Source organism: Diuraphis noxia, unplaced genomic scaffold (genome assembly GCF_037042655.1).
Source record: "Diuraphis noxia isolate RWA-SAM2 unplaced genomic scaffold, SU_Dnox_SAM2 contig0004, whole genome shotgun sequence".
Classification (NCBI taxonomy): Eukaryota; Metazoa; Arthropoda; class Insecta; order Hemiptera; family Aphididae; genus Diuraphis; species Diuraphis noxia.
The window spans coordinates 14,357,444-14,368,772 of NW_028301714.1; the positions used below are offsets into that span (position 1 = coordinate 14,357,444).

General features: G+C 27.1%; 1 protein-coding gene across 1 annotated transcript in view; it reads right to left on the reverse strand.

Annotated features, from left to right (window-relative positions):
- The window catches only part of LOC107173625 (uncharacterized), a 55,453-nt gene extending 47,378 nt beyond the window's left edge, over positions 1 to 8,075 (reverse strand). The window contains exon 1 of the mRNA XM_089227094.1: positions 7,675 to 8,075. The gene's annotated coding sequence lies outside the window, so the exon portion shown is untranslated. The remainder of the gene's footprint in view (positions 1 to 7,674) is intronic.
- Between the last annotated feature and the right edge of the window lie 3,254 nt (positions 8,076 to 11,329).

The window sequence follows — 11,329 nt, forward strand, 5'->3', positions numbered from 1 at the left end:
TAAAGGTTGAAATGAGAATATGGGATACCTACTTTAAATTTTCTCCTCTTGTGACAAGTTTCATGGATTCAAATTTTTAATAATTAAAATTCGACAAAAATAAGTAGCTTAACTTTCTTTATTATGGGCTGCTTAAAAATATAACCTCTTTCGCGCGTTTGAAAAATTTGCCACCGTGCTGCACAAAATTTCAGCAATATTATATCAATAATATTTATGCAGTGTTCACCAAAGAAAATTCTTAACTACCTTTATAAGAAACACAAAATTAATATAACAATTATTTTCAATGCTAACAACTAACAAGTAACAAGTATATTATTGTGAATATATTAAAAATAAAAACATTAATTATTATATTTTTTTTAAATCAAACGAATATATCTGTGAAAGACAAAATTCAATTAAATAAACAATTACAAATTTTCACTCATCTTGATATCGTTAAATTATATTATGCAGATTCGACTATAACATAAAATTTATAAACTTATAACCAACAATAAAATATCAAAAATTTTAAAAGATTACAGCATTCGGAGTGGGTAAATGTAGTAGATAATAAATTTATAAGAAATAATAATATAATATAAACACTGCATACATTTATACATTTGATCATAAGATCAAATATAATTAACTATTAATAAGGTCATACTTCATGCATAGAAAATGATGTACATATTTTACTTAATGCACCATAACTGTATTAAGTATACATATACGTATATAAACTCGTATATAATGTATAATGTATATGTAATACATCTTAACTATTAACTATTGTTGTATTGTGTTTATATTAATTTATCTTTGAAATGATTGAATTGTATGCATATTAGTAATTAGTAATTACTAATTGAACTATTACATCTATTAAATAATTTCCATTTACACGGTGTTTGTTATATTAATATGTATAAAGTGTATGATGCTGATTTTTAAAATGATGAAAAAATAAAATTCCATATAGTCTTATTATATCCATATTTTTAATTGATATTAATATATTTATCCACCGTAAAATAGATTGAAATAAGTATTATTTTATAACTTATAAACAATCAATTCATTGAAGAATTGCCGTTTTGTTTTTAAATTTTCTAATAAGTATATACATACAATATGCATTCATATTACAATAGAACATATTATTTATCAATTACCAGATCGTCGACCTCACGTCATCCCACGCATCATATAATGTTACAATAATCATGATAATTAAAATATACGTCGTCGTCATTATATTCAAAATTGTTATAAGCTGCAAGTTTGGAACGTCCTACGCATAATAATAGAGAAAACAAATAACAACGCGGATACAATCATCATTTACGTACCATCAACACACTTGATAGATCCATAGTAAATCCAAACGATATCAAAACAAACGAAAATGAAATCATCACGATGTACCTACCTGTAGGCTATAACGGGTTTAAAGAATGATAATAATTACATTATTAATTATTATTTTACTTCAATTTATACCACTATAGCAGTTAATACTACAATATATAAATATATATATATATGTTTTAAACGACATACCTATACATAATATTATTTAATAATATGTTAAGGTATAATGACATTGTGTTTAGTAGTTTTCATGATCTAGCTTTAAACTTTTCAATTCCAACATTTTCAAACGATCCAGTCTTAAAAAATCCAATTAAAAACATTGACATGCAAGTATAGTTATAAGCAGGGGTGTGGCCATAGGGTATACTACTATACTCTCAAGATTTTTTCTCAGTATTATGGGTAACTGCGTATGCTCTCAATCTTAATCGATATTATACCATTATTATACAATATTTGTAAAAAATTTCGAAATATACGTAATTTAAAGAGGATGTATAAAAAATTTGGTTTACAATTTACCGCTCTTTACCGGCTTTACTCCTATAAACCATAAAAAAAATAATATTTTTATTGTATTAAATGTTTTTATTTGATGAACCTAACCTAACCTATACTCTCAAAAAAATTAATGGGAACGCCTCTAGTTATAAGTATCAGGTACTTACATGTTTTGGGCAATACTGGAATACAGTGATTTATAATATTATAAACTAGCTGATTCGTTGTACTTCATTGCTCATTAAAAAAACCCATCTACTCTATATGATTAAAACTTTATGTTCAATTCGTCATTTAGTATCCGACGTATAATAGCGATGTGCCGATGTTCAACATTTCCCGTGACGAATTCCCGTGGATTTTCCTAATCTTAATCTCCATTAAATATTTTAACACATTCGTGAATAATACAGGTCTTAAATTACATCTTATCATAATTTTAAATAACTTTATATTTATCGTATTTTTATCTTTACATAAACGAAACAAATTTTGACATTGCGCGGTACAAATGATAACCAATTTCCTTATTCATCTAAAACTATATTTTGTCACCCTGAAATATTATTATTTCTATAAAACATTCTCAAATTTTCAATTAAAAAATTAAGGTTTACTAATCGAGATAAAATATATCCAATAGATCCTTGGAAAAATGCGGATTTCTAATGGTAAAAAAAAATTTAAGATCAGTAAAGTATTTCCAGAGATTTTTCCACACAAATAAACAATTTTTCTTCATTCCTATATATTAGTAGGTGCTTATAAGTATACCTATAGATTAGTAATTAGTATTATTATTATTATGCAAATTTCGGATCAATTCGATATTCATCCAAAATCCAAATATTGTTTTGTAATAATATAGTAAATAGTAATGTATATTATACATATATATATTAGGTGTGGAGCACGTCGTGATCGTTAAAATAAACGATGATAAATTACGGTTTATGCCTTGGCGCCCGGCGCGATACCGTTTGATTTCAATCAAAATAATAATTATAATATAATATTGAATTTTTATTATCGATCTTTGGTCGTCGCGGCATCTTGCCTGCAGGTCTCAACACTGATGAACGTGTACACACACACATATATATGTATCAAATATAAATAATGATTGATTGTAATTCAATAACGCATAATACCTATGTATAGTCGGCCGAAAGGTCAACGGCTCCTGCGGGGAATCCGGAAGGCGCTGTCCGTTCGCCTTCCTCCGGTCTGTCACTCTTCTGGCGAAGAGTTATATTATATAATATGCGTAAGTAACCAACACATAGCTACCGCGAGACCGTATATTGCCATACGCACCTATATAAACGTGTTGTATAGACGTGTAGTTATAATACTTCGAAATATAATATATACGCACGGGTATATGTATGCATATTATGAAAATCCACGACGGTCGCTGAATTTCCATTCTCGATTTTGTTACAATATTATTATTCAGTACACAAACACACACACACACATAGGTGCTCGACAGAATGAAGCACACATTCTTGTGATGTATTTATAGACATTAGCCATCATTTGGCGACAGACATGAGCTAGGCACCCTTGCGAAAAAAAATCAATACATCACCTTTTGGTCTTATCGTTTCACGAGCCTGTCAGAAACATAGATTTAAATAATTATTTTTTTTGAAATTCTTAAGAAAAAAAAAACATGATTTAGTTTCATTTCATTTTCTTATTCGGTAATATAAATGAAATTTTCCGGTCAGGTTTAGATTTGCCAATCTAGAAAATTACCACTAGGGACAACGTTGGACCCACATCGCTGGACGCTTGACCCGATCCTCCTTATACAATCACCCTGATTATATTAAATCATAGTAGCGAGGTATACGGCGAGTTAAAATTAATATTGCTGTTGCCTATTATACATACTCAGAGGTTATAGTGGGGAAAAATTCCAGAGGGGACTAATGTCTCCATAAAGTTCTAAGCGTTCCATATATAATTTTAGTGATATAATGTCTAATGTATAAAATCCTAATTTGTTAAAGGGGACGCTTTTTAACCACCGTCAGAGGTAAGGGGACTGAGTCCTCCTGCGTCCCCCCCACTTTAACCCCTGTACATACTATTGTATGTATTTATGTTTTGATGCGGTACAATAACGCTGCAATAACGACAATAATATGTATAAGACTTACCTATATTATGTATACTTAAGTCTTAAACGCGAGATTAATGTTAATATTTATACTATATAATACGAGATGATCAGAGACGGATTTACACAATTGCCGCCCCTAGACAAATTTTTTTTTCCGCCCCATTACGACTTAGTAAAAAAACAAAATAACGAAATATGTAATCTATGGTTAGTATTTAGATAATAGATAATATACGTTCCGGCAGTCGTTCGATTATTTACTTGGACGTTTATTGTTATGTATTAGTATTATAAAATAATGAAGAAATTATATTAACAAGAATATTATGTTATACAAATATTAAACATTTTCATTTTCCATCCTTCAAAGTAATCACCGTACATAATAAAATCAAAAAGAAACCTAGAGTATATTTTCAATAAAATATTGGCCTAAAATTGCCGCCCTAGGCAACTGTCTACTTTGTCTGACACTAAATCCGCCACTGGAGATGATGCAATGATGGCCGTGTAATTGATTCGCTTTCTTTAGATAAACTTCATTAATCAGGAATGTGCGCATAGTATTCACATCGATATGTTGTGTGCGATATGTCGTAGACACTGTTTATTTATTTATATTTATAACGATTTACACCTAACATATTATATACACTCGAATAACCAAATAAACTGTAATGATCATCGCGTAAATACTATAGGATGATATATTATATATATAAGAATTATGTACAAGACATATAATTCGTTGTACTGCTGTGGTGCTACAAGTATTTACGATATAAATTAAGTATTAACGACTTTTAACTGATTTATTTCCGTTTTTATTATATACGTATGGAATAACGTAAATCTTTAAGCTGGGTAAACAAATATAAAATTATAATATATTCGAGTATGACCTTTGTACAATGAATTATTATAAGTGAATAAGTAATTATAATTTGTCTGCAATAAAGTATATAAAATATTCAGCTTTTATGTTATACATATTGCATTACTGCGGATACTATTATTTTAATAACGATTTAAAAATTATGTGATGCGCACTGTTGTTATAATGTGATGTTTTGAATTAAATACACGATTCTTAAACTATTTTAGTACTTTTTTTTTACTAACAAAAATTTACCCTCGATTTTGGCAAAGGTCATCGAGTTACATATTATTGTATTACTTATTATTATTATTTAAAAAGGTATACGATATTATAATTATAAATTATAAAAAGTCACTCAATAACATCTCTAATAGTTGACAAAAAATATTTAATGTACCAACAAAAAATCAAATTATACAGTACCTAATCAGGTACCTCTAGCATATTATAATCCCAATGATTTGAAAGAAATTCAATCTCCATTGATTATGTGGTGTACCTACACCACGATATACATTATTTTCATTATTTTTTCTCCGAAAATTCGAAATTCTTAGTACCTAATTCAATTGTATCTTGTCTAATTTACTTATTATTATGCACACAGTCGAAAATCAATAATGTGTCAATATACTCAATATTACTGTTATTTGTTACTATTGTATATCGAAGTAGATTTATATCTATTTTGATATATTGAAGTAAACATTAGTGATAAAGACGACTAATAATCTATAGTTTAAATGTATAATTATTATGGTCGAAGAATCACGCAAATAAGACGACCAACCAAAGATCTAATCTATTTTATTGGCATAATCAGATTTATATTTACCTCAATACTCGGGTTTACTTAAACTTACACGTGTAATTAAGATAAATCTTGCATGAAAGATATAGAAGACATGTTCACATTATAGGCGTATACACTGAATGCGTTTTTAAAAATTATTTTCACAAAAGTAAAAGCCCGCCAATTAAAATAGGTACAACATAATTTACGTATTCCCATGGCAATTATATTTCAAACGCGCGGTAATCTTTAGATTATAGATCATCATTATTAATATGTAACTTAATATAGCTTTTAATTATAATACTGGACGTTTTAGAAAATACACAAATATAAAATATTTAAATTATTATGATTTCTCTCTGTTTTATGTAACATCGGGGTGTAAACATTGTTTATACTTCCGGTTATTGTTTCAGTAACTGCAATCCCTTGATAAAAAAAAAAATTGTAAAGAAATATAGATCATTCCTTATAGTATAGATATAGTACAATACTTCAACGAGTATGGTTTAATACTATTGTTATTATAAAAATATATAAGAAATTAAAATTCAAAGGTAAAAAATACAAGAAGAATATTATTTAAAATTAGAAATCATATTGCAACTATTGATATTATACAATTTTATCATACGAGTATACCTATTGAATAAAATCAATTTATCAAGCGGTTGGTATATATAAATAATAAGTAGATAAATATGATTTCATTTAACATTCCATTCCAAACAACACATTTATATAGATAGGTACTGCCTATTCATCCATAATTCATGAAAAATATGTACTTCTTTTATTTTAAACAAATTGAAATGTATTACTGCTTAGTGGGTTTATTGCACGAGTATTTAATGATAAATAGTTTAAGGTAATATGTTACTCAATAGCTATATATATTAGCATTATACGGTTGACACTTTACACTCGACTACTTGGTTAATATATTTAATTAGTTCAATCATATGTATACGTGTAGGACGTAACGCTCTGAAAATGATAAGATTAAAAATCTAAATACATGTCATTATTTTTTTCAATTAAATAAAACACAAAACATAAAGCTTTATATTTATGTCTAACATAATATTAGAATGTAGAAACTGAAATACGTGAATAACTTAAACACATTTTATACAAATTAGTTATTTGTAATTAAAACATTAATTAAGAACATGGATATCGGTCATAATAACCTGCAGGTAAGTTTATAGCAATATACGTAACCAAATTTGCTATAAATTAATAAATCTAATCATGTTTATATTGGATTATAATACTACAAAACTAATTACTTTGCACGAAAATAATATGTTTGACAAATTACACAACTATTACACTGTATCAATAAATATCTAGTTATTAAAGGATTTGATTTGCTTTAGTAAATCTCCAAATTTAAATCATTTTTACTTAAGTAATTGTCCAGCTTGCATTTTTACGTATAGATGATTAGATAATAATTTCTTCAATATAATCACACATTTACTTTTTTACTACCTGTCAGTTTAATTTAAAAGCATAAATATTTGAAATATTTTGATAGTTTCGGTATTTATATTCATTAATAAATCGTAAACAGGAGGTATTTATTTATTTTTAATAGGTACTTTTAGAAAATACATAAATCGTAATAGGCCTATAAATCATAAATATGTTTTTGTTAATAAGTAACTATGACAATGAAAATCTCACAAAAATCGATTAGATACAAAAAAACGTATATCCAGCCCAAAATGGTATTTATGTTAAAAAAATAAAAAATAAATTTAAAAATCGTGAAAAAAGCTGAATCGACTGTTTTAATATAAATTTATCCGTAAAATTATTAAAGGTTTTTTTTTTATTATAATCTTAAAATGTTTCAGCACACATGGTGCTATTACAAGTAATAAGTTTTTAACAATTAAAGGTCATATCATAAAGATTACAGTAAAGTTTTCAAATAATACATAAAAAAAAAAATATATGCACATATATTATGCAAACGTTACCAACCTTTCATGAAGTTAACGTCATTTGACCACTTTGATCCAATATGGAAATCCAGGTGTCAGGATATCCGTTATGTATATACCTAATCACTGACGTTAAATTTAAACAATATTTCCTCCATAATTTCGTAATCGAAAATAACAATTAAACAAATTTTTTAATTTTGTAAAAAAAAACACACATAAAGAACACTACTAAATATTGATGCTTGTTATATTCATACACGTATACGTGTTATCTATTCAACTGTTTTTGATTTCGAAAATCACGTAATTATTGCTTAAAAACATCCACGCGAGACCGACGATCTAAACGCGTGCGACTCGGCGTGATCACTGGCGCGACGCCCTCAACTTGTTCTCTGCCGTGTTCACCGCAACCGACACAACAGACATACCGATTAGACGAGACATGTAGAGCCAGTGGGAGGATCACAGTAGTAGGGCCAGAAAGTGAGAGGACAAGAAAGTGTTCCTTTTTTTTATATACTTCTTATAATATGTTAGCGGGATTTTTCGACTGTTCGACACACACTGATGGGGATATATATATATATATATTATATTGTGTAAGTATATACGCATGACGCGACTCTATTGATCTATTAAATTTAGCGTATTTTTCTAAAAATTATTACACAAACGATAACAATGTGCTTAAGATGTTGTTGAACGAGAAAAATTAAAAACGAGCACAGTTTAAGATGGTTTGATAAGTAAATAAATTGGCACCTCGTATACTTCTATACCTAATATAAAATTAAAATATATAACATTTATATATTATTAAATCAATTCGTTCAAGATCAAAGATTAAATAGGTAGGTAAAATTAATACAATAAAACAGTATTAGTCAAATGTGGAATAGATAAACCTAATCATGATTTAATAATGTATACACATGACATACCTACGGTTATGAGTGTTATGACTGTCCCTGTAAATACAGTTTTTTGTCAGATTAATATTTTTTTTGATATTTGATACAATCTTTGAAAATAATCGCTTAATTAATAGAGAACTACACGATTGTTGTTATTTTATAGTACTGTTTTCATCCAATTTCGAGATTAGAACTGTTTTTAAATAATAAAAGCTACAGCCAACATTTATACTGAACTATAATTTATGTAAATATTTTAAATGTTGCAGAATCACTAATTTCCATTAAGGTATTCAAATCATTACGTAAGTTCTTATAGGAAGCGGTTGTATAGAGTAGTAGGAGTACGTAGGAATACAAGGACAAATGAGACACCCTGTATATTAATTGCATATGCACACACGACCCGTCTAGAAGTTGTAAAGAAATTTCCTATGTGACTAACTAAACTTTATTCTTTACTTAATATTAACAATATTTATTAAAGTGATATAAAAAAAAATACACTCGTTCTGTAAAATAGTAATAGTAATGATAACACTTTTTTTCTTGAAATAAAACCTTGTATAAATTTATAATTATCGTACCGAACGTCCAAACATTAATATTTTTCATGTTCAAAAATTCAATAATGAATAAATGACCTACTGATTATTAGTACCTATGGCCCTTGATAAAGTGGATAATTTTAACCTCGAAAAAAATGTAATTAGAAAAATACGTTGTACTTGATTAGACTTGATGACGTTAAAATACATTTCACTACAAAGCGATACTTTTAAGATTTTTGTAGATTAAGTTATTATGGGCGCCTGAAAAAATAACTATAAAAATCAAAATCTTGTTAGTTTCAGATACGAAATAATTTTGAACTTATTTAAAATTGTTCAATATACCTATAATTATATAGCTTTTAATTTATTACTTCATTATTAAATTAAACTAACTAACTTATCATAATTATGCTGTATACCTATTGCTGTGTCAAAGGAATTTCCCGAAAAAATAATCTTGGCCAGATATATGAAAAAATTCTAAGCATGCCTATGTAATTAATAAATAAATTTAAAAAAAAGTTGAAATAGTATTATATTATACGCTGTTATTGAACAAAATTAGGTATCACTATAATAACCATAATGTTCTGATAAAATCAACAGATATCAACATTATATTTAATTTAGTATCCACGCTTAGCTCTTCACTTCAACAACATCTGAGACACGGTCGTATTTTTTTTTAAAGTTTTAATTTAAGGATATGGCTCCTTTTTATGGTTAAATAATCGATTCAATTATTGAAGTAGAATGAAACGATGTGATCGTTAAAGTCTCCACGTGGCGAGGTATCTAGTATCAGAAAAATTTGTAAAAATTGTTAAGCTCCTATGCATTCATTTTATGAAAATTTAATGTATTGTTGTAATATTAAGGTATAAGTTATGACATATGTATTAGCATAATAATATATGTTATATAATATAATATGAGCAAACAACAATATTTGTTTGTTAATATCTTAACTTACACTGCACGAAATATATTTATTTTTGGATATTTGATGCTAAATAACCAATTTGTAATAGCGTGAATTAGTTGGTAATTTTTTCAAAATCTGTATTTAATTATTAATTTTATTTTCGCAGTGTAGGTCGGGTATGATTTATTTTGATGTTAAGACTTTGGTGTATCAGAACATATTATCAATTATGATTGAATGAACGATCTTTATATTAACAATATTTTTTAAATGGTGAATGTTTATAATATGAAGTAGTTATTTATTTAAATTAAATTCATGAAAAAAAACTCGATTAAGGCATATCTATGGTAAAAATATCCAATTGCAAATACCTTAAAAAGTAATAACCAAAAGAAGAAATACCTGATGGGTTGAGGAAATAATAGACAAAAGAATAAATGCTTGAATTTCGTCAACCTCAACTTTAAGACGCATGTTTTAAATTTAAATGCCAAATACATGGAAGGGTTTGTTTAAACAAGTTAAAAAAATTATGACTCTTTACATCTTATTATCCCCAAAAATAACTATTTATGGATTTGTTAATCTAAATCTATTATTCTATGATATTATCATAGATTATCACACAAAAGTATTATTTTCTCAGATATATATATATATATATTTTGGAGAGGGGATATTTTCTTTATTACTCGACTATTCTTTCCCGTTACCATCATTTAAATCATCTTCAAACACGATTTAACATGTAAGTATGTAAGTATATGTAATTGGAATTTTTATATTTCATTTAAAACCTTGAAAGTTTGATTTCTTTCTTCAAAAGTTTTATTCCATCAAATAAACACAACAACATATTAAAATTTATCTTATAATCAAAGTTTATTACATTTAACATTTTTTTCATCACTTACGAAATTGTTAATGGATGTTGCAGAACTCAGTTTTTTTTTCTCGCATGATCTTATATTGTAATACGAAAATGAATCGAGTAACGTAAACACATTATATTATATACATAATATGCTCATAATTTTGAAATGTCATCTCATCAACTTCACTCTCTTTGCGTGATATATTCGTATCTATGTTATTTCTATACAACTATAGATGATTATTTAACCATATATAATACTGACCGAAACCAATGTTCCTAATTACGTGTTGGGCCACAATTTTCGTATTAGAATACGTATGTATACAGATGCTATACTACGTATAATACATAATTTTGGGAAATGATTGATTGCAGTGGGTTCCTCGCGGGAGTGCAGATCACTATACTGTGGAGAC